This window comes from Saimiri boliviensis, chromosome 4, assembly GCF_048565385.1.
Source record: "Saimiri boliviensis isolate mSaiBol1 chromosome 4, mSaiBol1.pri, whole genome shotgun sequence".
Lineage (NCBI taxonomy): Eukaryota > Metazoa > Chordata > Mammalia > Primates > Cebidae > Saimiri > Saimiri boliviensis.
The window spans coordinates 38906877-38922657 of NC_133452.1; positions in this window are offsets into that span (position 1 = coordinate 38906877).

The window sequence follows — 15781 nt, forward strand, 5'->3', positions numbered from 1 at the left end:
TTCTTGTACTCTGTTGCTCTAATAAACCTGCTTTGATTTCACTTAAAAAAAAAACAAAGAGTAGAGTGGTGGTCTCTAGGGGTGGAGGAATGGGAAAAATGGGGAAATGTTGGACAAAAGGTACAAACTTTCAGTTATATAATAAATAATTTCTGGAGATCAAATGTACAACATGATGACTATAGTGAATAATAATATATTAAATCCTTGAACTTTGCTAAGAAAGGAGATCTGAAGGGTACTCATCTTACACACACACACAGAGTAACTGTCTGAGGTGATAGGTATGTAAATTAGCATGATGGTTGTGATCATCTCACAGTGTATATGTGTACCAAATTATCACATTGTACACCTTAAGTATAGACAACTTTTGTTTATCAATCATTCTTCAAGCTGGAAGGAATAAAAGCAGTATTTCACTAGAGTCATCTAAATCTCAGTTACATGGTTACTCCTTGTGGTGAGCAGTTCAATGGAACTCAAAGGTAAAAAATGAAGCAAATAATGTTTCCCTTCATGAATCCAAATATTAAGGCAAGAAATAGGAACACATGGGAATGGATCGAGGATACTGAAAATTCTTTGCCTGATAACTTCCATTAATGGCATGTTTTGGTTGGGTAAGATACAAGAGAAACACATTTGCCAAGTGTATGAACATGTATCTGCTCAGTCTCTGGCCGTAAAGACAAAGGCAGAGGCTGTTGGCTGTCAGTGAGGAAGGGCTGAGGGCCATGCCAGAAAGTGCCAGAGTAATAGCAGGAAAGGACCACACAATGAGTCCCTTTGAGAACTAATTACTCTGAGATCTTGGATTTCTCATCAACCATAAAATTCAATTTGGTGAGATAAATATGTTGTTTATCCATTGACCATGGAACTTGATGACTTTGGAGTCATTTCTGAAATTGCATGCGGGGAAGGAAATGGAGCCTTCACATTTATTAAACAGCCTCATTTGCTCTTTGGTGTGTCAGGTGCTTTCACATACATTGTCTTGTTTAAAAGAATCCTTAAGTGATTTCATTGGACCTAAAGGGGAGGCTATAAAATTGGCAGAATGAGTTGGATGTTTCTGCTACAGATTTTGCTCGATGGAAGTAATGCATTTCATGTAGGCTTGACGGTTTTTCTAGTTGCCAATCACAGTGAGTAAATGTTGTTCTTAAATGAATGACCTCATTCATTAGTGTATGTGCTCCTTTTTTTTTTTTCACCTACTGGTCCTTGTTCTGTTTTCTTTCCCCTGCTGATTTTCTTGAACTGCTTTGTCCCACTCTTTATTTTTGGTTAATGTCATGTATTGGTAACCTGCTGTGTCCCCCAAGCACTCAGCTCCCACTTAGTCTATAGTGCTCTCCTCCAGTGAGAGACACACACTGCTCTCTGGAGATCTTATGTAATGGGCTGCAATCAATAGCACTAAGACAGTTCTATTCTGCATTATTTTTCCTTATTTTTTCTTCTTGTTTCTTCAACGGAAACAACCTTGGCAGAAAAATAAAAGGTATGTCTCATATTATCTCTCAGTTAATTATTCTTGCTAAAATGAGTGTGAGCTAAAGGATATTCATCAAAGGGTGCCGAGCGAAGAAGGTAAAGGAAGAATAGGAAGTTTGCTGTTGTGATAGATTTGCTCTGTATTGAAGATACAGAATAAATAGAAGGTGCTGTTCAGTTTACACATGTGATGGATGGCCCAGCCCACAGGCCTGAAGGAAGTCGTATCTCAAGAAGTGCTTAGTTGGGTCTTGTGACCTGGCAGGTGCTACACAGACTTGCCTTAGACTGTCAAAGGCCAAATATGTAGACATTATGTACAAATGTTCTCAGATGCAAAGTCATCATTTTCACCTTTGTAATATTGAAATACCTGCAAAGTTCCGTGTTAGTAGATTATTTAAAATACTCATCTCTGGTTCTTTGTCAGGCACAATCTGCTTGCAATCACTCATTGTTTCCATTTAGATCTTTGCATGTTCCAAATGTGGGGGTCTCTGTTCTTGAGGAACAGACAGAAGTAAGTCATTTAAATGCAATGTGTTATATAAGAATTGGACCAATTATAGTAGGGAGCGGTGTATTAATTCTGCCTTTTGGTTTTCTGTAATTCTGGTGCTTTGCCATCTTGGAACCTTGCTAATTCTGGAAGACCGACTGCTTTTCCTAGGACCAGCCAAATCCTAGAGGTAGTAAACAAGTCACCACCAGGGAGTATGGCTTTCATGTGCACACCAACCAATCCATAGTCCACAGACCCAACCACCTCCTCTACTGGGCTCTAACACTCAAGGCTAATATTCTCCACTCTAATCACTCCAGGGCCAGGGACCACACAACTAAGGACGCCCCCTGTTCCCCAGAGCATGCTGATATTATTCAAACTAGACAATCCTAAGCCTTCTTACCTTGCCCAGCCTTGACTTCCCTGCAGAAGCCACAATAAAGGCTCCTGTGCACATTTTTCTTCACCTCCCTTTTTTTTGTGACCTACCATGGTGCTTCCCCATATGGCCCCGTACGGCACGGCTTGCCTCCTCCTCTTGGGAACTGTGAGTAACAAACTCTTTCTAATGGCAGTCATCTCCTCATCTGTTGTCTTCATCATACCCGAATAATAACAAAACCTGCATTTCAAAACAAAGGGCTACACTGGCCTGAAAGCTTGGAGAAGGTGTCCCCGGAGATTTCCCAGGTTCGAAAGCACTTTGTGTTGGGTGACTGTGATTTTGCAATGGAGATATAGGAAAAGGGAAAAAAAGGGATTCAGAGAGTGAAGACAGCGCATAAGAAAGCAAAAGTGTGGTTTGTTCGTGGAACAATGGATATGCGTGATAGTATGAGAATGGGAAGAGGAAGGAGGTAGAGGACGAAGATGGAAAGATCAGCTGGGTTAGATTGCCAAGGGCCTTGTTGGACCAACTGAGGAGCTGGGTTTTATCCTTTTTGTTTGAGAAGGCAGCAGACATTTTAATCATGAGAGCAGGACAAAGAGGTACATGTTTTCAAAAGGTAACTGGCAGCCTCCTGGAGGCTGACTGTGAGCAGAGAAAAGACTGGAGCCTGGGAGGCTAGTTCAAAGTTGCCTCAAAACTTCAATTATAAATGTAAAAACAGGGACCGAGAAAGGCTAAAGGTCAGACAGGTCAGTAGGGAGGAAATCAGGAGCAACATTTACATCTTCATACTCTCTCATATGTTGTCTGCTGTCATGATATACTTCTGAGCTTCAAATAGGCTTCCTTGCAAAGTGTGGGTGGGTGAAAGTACTGCTAAGGCTGCCACACATTACTTGAGTGCCTTCTGCATTTTCTTCATCTCCAGCTGAATTTGGAAATTCATGGCAACCATTTATATGAGTAAAGAGAATTTTAAAAGTTGATGTATTAGAATAAAAAGGAAAAAAGTGTTTTGCATTTTGCATTATCTTAACTCTTAGGTAGGATATAATTTTCTTCCCTTTTTTTCTTCTAGTTCTCATTCTCCCTTTTTCATTCTCCCTTGCCCTGAAAAAAGTGTTTATGATGCTCCCATATTCCTTTGCTTTAGAAAAAGTTGTTTCTTTTAAAGTTAAAAACCGTTTTATCTGCAAATATTAGATGAGTTCAATAATACCTTCTTCAAAGCCAGAAACATTTCAGAGCTGACAATAAAGGATTTTGAATGTCTTCACAAAGTTATTTAGAATTGTCTGCTTTTATATGCATCCGATCCCATGACTAGCGAAAGAAAGATCGATGAATAATGATCGTAGTTTGCCAAGAGGAAGGGAGAGTAAATCAGAGAATAATTTAATTCCTCTCACTATCAACTTGTCTTATTCGAAAGTTTCCTGGCTGAAGAAAGTCTTATTAGGTACATAGTTATAGTGCAAATAAAATGACATATTGGATTATTCACACCACTGCAAAAATTGATTTTGTTTCTCCTACTTGCTGAATTCCAAACTAATAAGATTTGACTGTTATACAACTATAACTGTTGTCATGTAGCTTTACAATTACCAGAGCTAGATTTATGAAAAACCAGCCAATATATTGTTTTTTAATATTTGACATATTTTTTTTCTTTGTTCACCTTTTCTTTATCCTTTCTCAATTAAGTTCTCTGGTAGTATACCAAACACATAACAACTGATTTTCCCCATAAGAAGATTTTAAAAAGTGAAGCAATAAATATTGATGTTACAAATGTGACAGTACAAATATTTTTCTTCTGAAAGATTAGAAAGGATTAGCCACTTCCTGTTTTTAGATCGAATTAAGTTAATAAACGCAAGCCCTCCTCCCCCCCATAGTGCTTTGTGCTGTTTACAGTTATCCTTGTTTAAATGCAAAAATTCACAACTCCTGGAATCATGACTAGCAGTGGCAGATAATTTTGGGATGACCTAAGCAAAAGTGTCTGTGAGGCCCTTTGATCTCTTGTTAATTGCAGAATCATCAACTCTTCAGCTTTCTTGCTAGTTTCTCTCCCTGTCTGATTCCAACTTGTTCTTGATAGCAACTGTGTATTTTCTTTTTGCAGACTCCAGCTATGTGAATTCCCTACTTTTGTCATGACATGAGGCTTATTGACCTTCAGCTGAGTGGAGGTTTGACTAAACAAAGAATTCCTCACAATATCATAAAGTCCGTGAAGGCCAGGATTCTTGGCCTTGAGATTCTGAGATTCTTTTAAATAAAACAATTCCATCTAGTACACGGTCCATGTAATGTGTAGTGAAGATGGGTGTCATGGTCATTAATCTTAGTAAGTTAGGGGACGTTGCAGAGAAAAAAAGTCTACGGTCCTGTTTCTGTGACTTCTGAGTATTAATCTTTGAGGGTTGTTGGATCCTTAATCCTTATAAGGCTGTTCTAAGGTAAATATATTGAACCAAAAGCATTTTAAGGCTTAGCTTCTCAGGTTGTCTAGGTATTTATTTAAATTCAGGAAATTAATTTATACTTACACTTTGCATAAACAATGTAAAACCAAATGCAGGCTATGGACCAAGGGTGTGGTGACTTGTACAATGCCTAACACACAGTTAATCCTAAAGCCACATTTGTCCAATGGAAATAGATTTGAAACATGATAGATATGAAAATGGAAAATGATCAGTCTTTTGAGTCTATAAATGTTATTTCTCTTGGTTGAAGTTTCCATGATTCCTTATCTGTTGGACAAAATTAACTCTCTGGAGGAAACTCACCTACAGTGATATGTAAATTCAATTTATCGAAAAAGAATGCTTACCTATCTAGAGAAAACAGCCTATCTTAAATGTTCTCAATTTTAAAAATTATTTGTAAACATAGACATTTGGTGCTTTCTGAAAGCATGTTAAAAAAAGAGAAAGGGGCCATCACAATTACAAATATAAATGAAGAGTTAATGACTGACATGGAAGCTATGGTCAGAGGAGTGTAGGGTCATATAACTCTTAAAGTGAACTTTCAAGATCATCTAGTATCAACTCCATCGTAGTAAAGATGAAGGTACTGAGAGCCAGAGTGAGCATTGCTTCCTGGTGTTAGGTAGGTAGTTCAATCTTTCTTTTTCTATCTTTCTTGCTCTTTTATCAGTTCATTTACTTCTTATAATTTGTTTGAATTCCGGCTATGTGTCAACCATTGTCTAATATGCTAAAGAAATAAAGATGAATACTTTTTTTTTTACCACACCAAGAATCTAGAAAAAAGAAAATTGGAGAGAAAAATTTAATTATGATAATTATGTACCACTTTACAGTTTTCCCCGTATTTTTGGATAGTTAATTCTGTCTAACCATGACAAACAACTTTTTGCTTTAACTACTACCTTTGATATTTCTTTTTTCTTTTCTTTTTATTTTTTGAGACAGTCTCCCTATGTCATTCAGGCTGGAGTGCAGTGGTGGGATCTTGGCTCACTGCAACCTCTACCTCCAGGGCTCGAGGGATCTTCCTGCCTCAGCCTCCAGAGTAAGCTGAGATTACAGGCATGCACCACCAAGCCCAGCTAATTTTTTTGTATTTTTAGTAGAGACAGGGTTTTGCCAAGTTGGTCTAGTCTCAAACTCCTGACCTCAGATGATCCCCCTGCATTGGCCTCCCAAAGTGCTGGGATCACAGGCGTGAATCACTGAGCCCGGCCTCAATATATCTTTAAACTTAACGTGGGGAGAGCCTTCTCTGAATGTTAGACCCATCAGTGAGCATCCTTCTATCTAAGAATGATCTAAGAAGAAGTATTCATCTGACTCACAAATAGCATTTGAAACTGTGTAAGACCAGTGGAATTTAATACATTTTTCTCTTCTGATATTAACCAGATTTGTATAGACTGGGATAGTATAAGCTAATCCTCTCTGAACCAGTCGACCACCAATGTTTGAAATAATTTGTCAGGAATTTATCTTTAATGGTAGTCTTTCAAACTCTAAGGCAGTTATCACAATGCAGATCTCCCAAATAGGCAATCAATCACTAACCATACCTATAAGCAAGGCCAATTTCACTCCAAGATACTTTAAATATTTAACTTACTGCCCAAAATGGATTCTCTGAGTGGCCATGGAATCTCATGGTTGAGGTTTTAGAGCATCCAAAACTGGGTTGTGATATGCAACTAGCAATGATCAGATGATATAACTACAACCTAATCAAGATGTTCTATGGCAATGACTGCAGCCAATGGTGACTATTACTTGAGGATTGACTTCCCAATAACCTGGGCAGAGAAGCTTGGTTAGGATCAGATTCTAAAGACATCATGTGTTTGCTGATCTCCTTGGACTCCTTTATTACTGTGGTTTGGAGGAACTTACAGTTTAGTGGGAGAAGACATGGAAGTCATTTTGCATGAAATGTTTTGGCTTAAAGGAGTCCACTTCTCACAGCCAATAGATTGAGGGGTAGATAACTGAGAAGACTTTCTGAAAGGTTGGACCTGAACTTGGTCCCCGAGGATACTTGAGAGTTGGCCAAGTGCTGAATGGTGGGAGGGGTGTTCGAAGCAGAGGAAACAATGTACGAAACTCAGGGAGGCACAAAACAGGAAGGCAGTTATGTCGGACTCTGATTTGATGTTAGCAAAGTGGAAAGTGCAAGGTGAGGAGGACTAGGAGGTGAGGCTAGGGAGGTAACTAGGTACTATCATGAAGGACTCATAGCAATGGACCTAGCTGATGGTGGCCTGAACTGGGATAGGAGAAGTAGGAGTAGAGGAGGGACCACTTCTGCCTACAAACGCCTGATTTCTCACAGTAGTTGTCAGCAGTTTCACTGGAAAAAGAAAATGTCCTCTGCATAGACTCTTATGTTATTTCAGTCAAACTTTGCACTTAACCAGCTCCCAAAAAATGAGACCAAAACAGTAATTTTTACATTTACATTGGAAGTCGGTACATATATTTTTACTAACCTGGTGTTTGGGAAGGATTAAGTGATATTTGGGAAGGGCAATTGACTACCTCTGTCTAGAACCTGCACTGTGTGCTTCCATAAGGGGACATGCAGTAGACTACCATATGAATGATGCCCCCTGGGGCTGTGTAGTGTAACTGCCTCTGTTTGAAACTGAATTTGCTTTAACGTGAAGAGAAACAAATTATGCACAGAATTCCTAGCACTTTGATTTCCTTTAAAGCTTCACAATTCATGTCTTAAAAATGTTGACACCAGCTGACAGAGACATTGAAACACTTCATCGTTTGTCTAGTTAGCTCGGTTTCCTCGGTAAATGACAGTATTGTCTAAGGTAATCTTCAGGACTTTTTGTTTAGAAGAGTCTATATTTATGGGGATTGGTGTGTTTTCTATTGAGCAGGTTATAGGAGTTATAGTTCAGATAAATACAAAGCACAGGCCAAGTGCAGAGGCTTACGCCCGTAATCCCAGCACTTTGGGAGGCTGAGGTGGGTGGACCATGAGGTCAAGAGTTTGAGACCATCCTGGCCAAAATGGCAAAACCCTGTCTCTACTAAAAATACAAAAATTAGTTGGGCATGATGGCGCGTGCCTGTAGTCCCAGCTACTTGGGAGGCTGAGGCAGGAAAATCGCTTGAACCCAGGAGGTGGAGGTTGCAGTGAGCTGAGATTGCGCCACTGCATTCCAGCCTAGGAAACAGAGCGAGACTCTGTCTCAAACAAGCAAGCAACAAACAAAAAACAACAAAATACAAAGCACAACTTGCCTTTTTCCCCTTATTCCACCTGTCCCCACAAAAATGGTTGAGAATTTATAGGTGATTTCTTTAAAAACAAAACAAAACAAAATGTGGTATCATAAGACTGCTAAGACTGCTGTGAATAGGTTGATGCAATAGCAATTGCAGTTTTTGCCACTAAAAAGAAAGGCAAGACCCGCAATTACTTTTGCACCAACCTAATAGCTGAGGGCCACTTAGCTGTAAAGGAAATGTCACATAAAAGATAACTAGGATGGGCTGTTGCAGGTGTACAAGGCTGACTCTCCTGAAGCCAACTGCATAGGTTCTGTGCTGACCCAAGAGTTTTCTGACTTGCAATTATGAATTGTAGAGACCATAAATCTTTATTTTATCTAAAGAAGAAAGTTATAGGAAGAGTTTCTGGTTCAAGGCGAGTCCTTTGCCTAATAGACTGGAACCTGTGCAAGCTTTCTCTTTCCATTGTTGCCAATCTAATGGCTCTCCTCCGGGCAAGTAGAGCAGCCTCAAAACTGTCACATGAAGGACCACATCAGAGGCTGATTGTCTTCTGGGTCACGTTGTTTCTTTGACAGGCCATGCTTTTGAATGCTTTTTCAAAATAAGGAGATATTCCCTTCTTTTCTTAATGTTTCAGTTTAATTTTTCCCATTGTCTTGTTCAAAGTGAAAAATGTTCCTTTGGCCCATGTTTTTTTATATACTGCTGACAGGATAAAAGACGGTGATGCATTTGGTTTGGCGCTTGACGTTCCCTGCACCCACCTCCCCCATGTCAACTGGAAGTCTATTCTTCCTTGCTCCCACTCCTTCCCAGAGTGACAGTGGGCCAGGAGACATTTTAAAATTAGCTCACTTTGATTTATGAATGGACTTTATTCTTTCACCTTTAATAAATGCATTAATGCCATTTTCCTGTCAGAGTTCTGGCAAGCCCTTCTATTTATTGATACGCAGTTTTCCTAGATTGTATGGAGTAGCCAGGGGGAAAGTAGGAGGACATGCCTGCTTGTATGTGGGAGTGATTATAAACTTCCTTGGGCAATGGCAAATACCTGTGGTGATCAAGTTAGGAATCACCTTGGAGCTGAGCCATGCAGTCACTGAGCCTCTATGTAAGTGAGGAAAGAACATTTCTGGTTGTGGCTGCATTTTCACTCTCAGTAGAAGATGGTTTCATGGTAGTCTACAGGGCCCTAAAGGATCTGGCCCCGGTCCTTCTCTGGACCTGTCTTCTCTGTCCTTCCACTCTCTGCCTCCATCACCCTGGCCTCCTTGTCATTCCTTGGGCATGCCAGCTACATTCTGCCTTAGGACCCTTGCCCTAGCTGTTTCTGCTGCGGTAATCTCTTTGCTTGTACATCTTCCTGGCTAACTTTTTCAGATCTTTGCTCAATTCTCATCTCAATGACACCATCTCTGAATGGACACTTAGGAGTCCTCCTTTTTTCTACTTTTCCTTTTTCCCATAGAACTTGCTTATTATGAAATGTTAAATAATTCACTTATTGGACCTATTATGGTCTGTCGTGCCTGGCATATAGTAAGCCCTCAAAAAATAATTGTTGAATAAAGAACATACATAAGCCAGGGAGATCTTTACCATTAGCACCCCCTGTTTGACCCCATGCTTGCTGTTATCCTATATGTTTTCTTTTCTTTAAACATTCTTTTTGCTTGAAAAAACTTATTCAATGTCAGTATTTTCCCATAGACTGCACACTACCCTAGCACGGGACCATGTCTATTTTTAAAATTTCCAGCATTTGCATAATAATATGAATGCAATAATTATTGTATGAAGAAATACAGTGTGGACAACATTGAATTACATTGAAGGTTGTTATCTATTTCCTGGATAAGTGAGTTATTTTAGTCTTTTTTTTTTTTTTTGAGGTGGAGTTTCGCTCCGGTTACCCAGGCTGGAGTGCAATGGCGCGATCTCGGCTCACCGCAACCTTCGCCGCCTGGGTTCAGGCAATTCTCCTGCCTCAGCCTCCTGAGTAGCTGGGATTACAGGCGCGAGCCACCATGCCCAGCTAATTTTTTGTATTTTTAGTAGAGACGGGGTTTCACCATGTTGACCAGGATGGTCTCGATCTCTCGACCTCATGATCCACCCTCCTCGGCCTCCCAAAGTGCTGGGATTACAGGCTTGAGCCACCACGCCTGGCTATTTTAGTCTTAAGTATATGCTATGGCCACAACTTAGGGCAATTTGCACTATCCTCTCCAGGTCATCAGGTATGTGTTAATGATGCCCTAGAACAGACATCTGGAAATACTAATATCTTACTTACACTTTAAAATGAACTGAAGAAACTGCTACACAATCTGCCAATTCCACTGCTAGGTATATGTCCAAAGAAAGGAAATAAGTATATCAAAGAGATATCTGCACTCCTATATTGACTGCAGCACTATTCATAACAGCTAAGACATTAAATCAACCCAAGTATCCCTCAGCAGATGAATGGATAAAAATGTTGTATACATACTCAATGGAATATTATATGGCCACAAGAAAGAATGAAATCCTGTTATTTGCAGCAACATGGATGGAGCTGGAGGTCATTATTTTTAGTAAGATAAACCAGGCATTGAAAGACAAATATCACATTATCACTCATACATGGGGGCAAAAATGTAGATGTTCTGGAAGTAAAGAGTAGAATGATGATTACTGGAGGCTGGGAAGGGAAGTAGGGGGATGAAAATAAGTAGATTAATGGGTAGAAACATGCAGTTATGTTGAGGAGATAAGGTATAGTATTCAATAGTACAGTAAGAAATTACAGTTAACCATAATTTATCATATATTTCAAAATAGCTAGAAGGAAAATTTGTTGTGTTCCCAACACAAAGAAAAAATAAATATTTGAAGTGATGGATATTTTTATTACCCTGATTTTATCATTATATATTATATAGGTGTCAAAATATCACATATACCCCCAAAATATCACATATACCCCAACTACGATATATCAATTAAACATGTAAAAAAAGAAAACTACACTGAGGTGGGAGGATTGCCTGAGGCCAGGAGTTCAGTACCAGCCTGGGCAATATTGTGAAACCCCATCTCTACCAAGAAAAAAAAAAAAAAAGCTGGGTGTGGTGTGCACCTGTGATCCTAGCTACTCAGGAGGCTGAGGTGGGAGGATGGCTTGAACATGAGAGGCAGAGGTTACAGTGAGGCGAGACCATACCACTGGCCTCCAGCCTGGTGACAGACCAAGACATGTTTCAAAAAACAAAAAGAAAGAAAAGAAGGAGAGAGAGAGAGAGAGAGAGAGAGAGACAGAGAGAGAGAGAGAGAGAGAGAGAGAGAGAGAGAGAGAGAAGGAAGAAAAATTATAATACAAATAAACTGAAGAAAATAATCTTTAGTATGAGCGTGGAAAAACTGCTTAACAAATTAATGAATCTGGAAATCATAATCTTTTTTTCTAGGAACACTGGGAGAGGTTAAATGGAGGCTTTCTTACCATCTAATCGAAAGTAGCTCTTGGTGACACTCTTTCACATTGTCCTGTTTTGTTTTCTTACTGTGCTCACCACTATATTACACTTCCTTCTTAGTTTATTTTGTCTCTTTACTAAAATGTAAAGTTCCACAAGGGGCTATATTAGCTTTCTATAGCTGCTGTAACAAATTACCATGAACTTAGTGGCTTAAAGCAATAGAAATTTATTGTCTCACAGTTTTAGAGTTAGGAGTCCAAAATCTAGATGCTGGCAGTGTGCTGTTTCTTCTGAGAGCTCTTGGGGAGAATCCTTCCTGTCTCTTCCAGCTTGTGGTGGCTGCTGCCCATCCTTGTCATTACATAATCCGTAGGCTTGTCGCCCTCGTTTCTGCCTCTGTCTTTGCATGGATTTTTCCCACATATCTGATTTCTTCTTCCTTCATAAAGACTTGTCATTGAATTTAGGACCCATTCAATTTGAATCCCTCAACTCCAGCTCTTTCCTTGCCCTACTGCTCTGGTTCTGAAAGAGGAGATTTCCGAAGAAAATGAAAACATGGTCAGGTGTCAATGGTAGCTTGTTACTGGGGAGAGTTAATAATTGCATATGTTAAATGACATACAAAGAAAAAAATGGAAAAACATATACATGGAAGTGTAGGGTTTGGGTTGTCTTCTCTACAACTGACACTAATCTGTGTTGGGCTTGCATGAGGCACAGTATGTCATCAGAGACATGGAAAGTGGCTTCTGTCTCCGGGCAGCTTCCCTCTAGTTCCAAGACCAACATATGTAAAACAACCTCAAACACTGTCAGTCTGTACATAATTAAGTGCTGTGTTGTGTGGCAGAGACTGAGTGCTGGAGAATTTAAATACAAGATTATATCGAGGGCAGTAACTGGCAGAAAATATAAGGCTTTCGATGGTCCTGGAAGAATAGTAAAGGTATAGCTATGTAAAAACTTCCGAAGGAGGGAAGATCATGAGAGAAGACACAGAAATAGTGCTATGCACTGCACAGTTGTGGAGCTGCAAGGAAACAGGTTAACACAGAGGCGGAGTGTGCGATGGGAAGTCAGGATAGTTGTGTGTATTAGTCTGTTCTCACACTGCTGTGAAGATATTACCTGAAACTGGGTTACTTATGAAGAAAGGAGGTTTAATTGACTCACAGTTCCTCATGACTGGGGAGGCCTCAGGAAACTTACACTCATGACTGCAGGTGAAGTGGAAGCAAGGCATGTCTTACATGGTGGCAGGAGAGAGAGAGAGAGAGAGAGAGAGAGAGAGAGAGAGAGAGAGAGAGAGGATGTATCACACTTAAAGCCGTCAGCCGTCATGAGAACTCATTCATGATCACGAGAATAGTGTGGGAGAAACCGCTCCCATGATCCAATCACCTCCCACCAGCTGCCTCCCTTGACACATGGGGATTTCAATTTGAGATGAAATTTGGGTGGGGACACAGAGCCAAATCATATCAGTACATGAGGTAAAGGGAAAAGAAGATTCATTTTTAATCAACGGTTTTCTTTCTCGCTATAAGATAGAATTCATTTTTTTGCCTAAGCTTATTCCTTCACCTCTTATTATGTGCTCTCTGACAATGAATAGCTGAGAAAAAAAGAATTGTCTTCATTTGCCCTAAAGAGAGAAACTCTACTATATTGCCTTTCTTAAAAAATGCCGTGACCACTGAGCAATCCTCATCTGTTATCTTTTCCAGCATCTTGCTGTCTAAATAACATCACAGGTGGAATTTTGTTTTTTAATCTTGTGAGTTATTCCATTTCTTTTGTGATTTTTTTCTCTCTCAACTGTCCATTTTATTAAATGTATTCATGTAACAATTCCTGTTTCTTGTTATATTAGATTTAGTTTCTTGAAAGTACTTGGCTACAATTCAATTTTAGTTCTGAAAATTTTTACAAGGCTTTGATGTTTCTTAAAATGGATTTCACTATAGTTTGTTGCTTACTCAATTGCATCATATTTGAAATGAATAAAAACTCTTTATTGTATTTCCAGATCCCAAAACATCACTGGCATTAGTTTCATGGTAGTTCTCTTCATATAGTGCCTTGGAAGCTAAATTTTGCAATAACCTGGTAATTATTTAAACATTGGAGCATTGGAGCCAAATAACAGTTCAAAGGAATTCACTGAACAAGTGTCAGATCTTTGGATTTATTTGTTACTTCAGCCTCCCTAAACTTCCAAAAGAATCTCAGTTGCAAATGTCATAAGAATTATTAATATAAGAACAAAATTAGAAAAGCCAATTAATAAAATGTTTGGAATATGATTGTATCTAAAATTTAGACTAAAAATGATGTTAGAATGGACTGCAAAATGGCAAGCCAAAGCAAAATATGACAAAATAAAAAATATATACCTTTCATTTATTAAAAGGAGAAACAAATCAAAAAAATTTCTTCAATCAGGAGAGAGCGATTTTTGGTCTTGCACTAATTTATTGCCTAAGTCATGGAATATTGAGCATTTTAGATGATATATTAATAATTTCTTAACAGATGCAAAAATATTATTTATTTGACCATTTATTATGCCACTGATCAATAAAAACCGAAGATATAATATGAAATTTCACAATTAATATTTTTTTGAGGCTGAGTCTTTTTCTTTCATCCCGACTAGAGTGCCGTGGTGCAATCTTGGCTCACTACAACCTCCCACCTGCCGGGTTCAAGTGATTCTCCTGCCTCAGTCTCCCAAGTAGCTAGAATTGCTGGCATCCACAACCATGCCTGGCTAATTTTTATCTTTTTAGTAGAGAAAGGGTTTTGCTATGTTGGCCAGGCTGGTCTCAAACTCCTGGGCTCAAGGGATCCACCTGCCTTGGCCTCCCAAAGTGCTGGGATTATAGGTGTGAGCCTTCGCACCCAGCTCCACAAGGAATACTTTTATATTGAGAGAGAAGGGGACTAACATTTAATAAAAGTTGTACCAGACAGTGCTAATTACTAATCAGATGTCAATTTTTCCTTTTTTGTAAAAGAACCCAAGACAGTGTGCCCAGCTAAAAACTAGATTTTCAGCTAAATTTACATACTTCACAATTACATATTGTATTAGGCCATTCTTGTATTGCTATAAAGAATACCTGAGGCTGGGTAATTTATAAAGAAAAGAGGTTTAATTGGCTCACAGTTCTGCAGGCTGTACATGCATGGTGCTGGCATCTGCTCAGCTTTTGGGGAGGCCTCAGGGAGCTTTTACTCATGGTGGAGGGTGGAGTGGGAGAAGGCACTTCACATGGGGAAAGCAGAGCTAGAGAGAGTGTTGGGGAAGAGGTACCATACACTTAACCAGATCTGAGGAGAACTCACTCACTACTGTGAGAACAGCACCAAGCCATGAGGGATCCAGACACCTTGTCCCAGGCCTCACCTCCAACACTGGAGATTGCATGTCAACAAATGATTTAGAGGAGACACGTGTCCCAGATATGATCATATGACTCAAGTTCCGATCAGTGAGTCCTAAGTGGAAGTTACTTCCCCTTAGAAGGAAGGCATGCATTCTTCATTCCTGTGCCCAGCAGCCATCTTGGTCCTGAGGTGACTTTGAAGGTGGAAGAGAAGGGACCTCTGGGTCTCTAACGATTTCTGTGGTTGTTGTGCCTGCCTGGACTGCCGACTTCTGGAATTCTCTGTAGGAGAACAAACCCTTGTGTGGGTTTATGGATGAACCTACTGGAGTTGGGTCTCTTTTGCTAGCAGCAAAATTAAGTTACTAACAGATACACATGCTCATATAGTGCCAGTTGCTTTTCAAATGTTATCTCTGAAGTTGTGTCCACTTTCCTCGGAATCATATTAGAGCATTGAAGGACCTGGCTAAGACCATAAGACTATGTAGAAGAAAGAAGATTTGAATATAACCCATATCAGTGTGAATTCAGACTCTGAAGGTTTCTACCACACTTGTGGTCTGACCTGACAGCTTGCTATGGGGTGCCACTTAAAGGATGCGGTATCTCTTTCAAGTTTTTCCTTTTGATTCTCAGTTATCAGTGCATTTTTTTGGTCAGTGCTAAGGGGAAGTATTGAAAAGAGCTCTTTGTGTACAATCAAAGCTTAAAGGTAGACTACGATGTCTACCTTGTCATACTTCCAACACATGAACCTA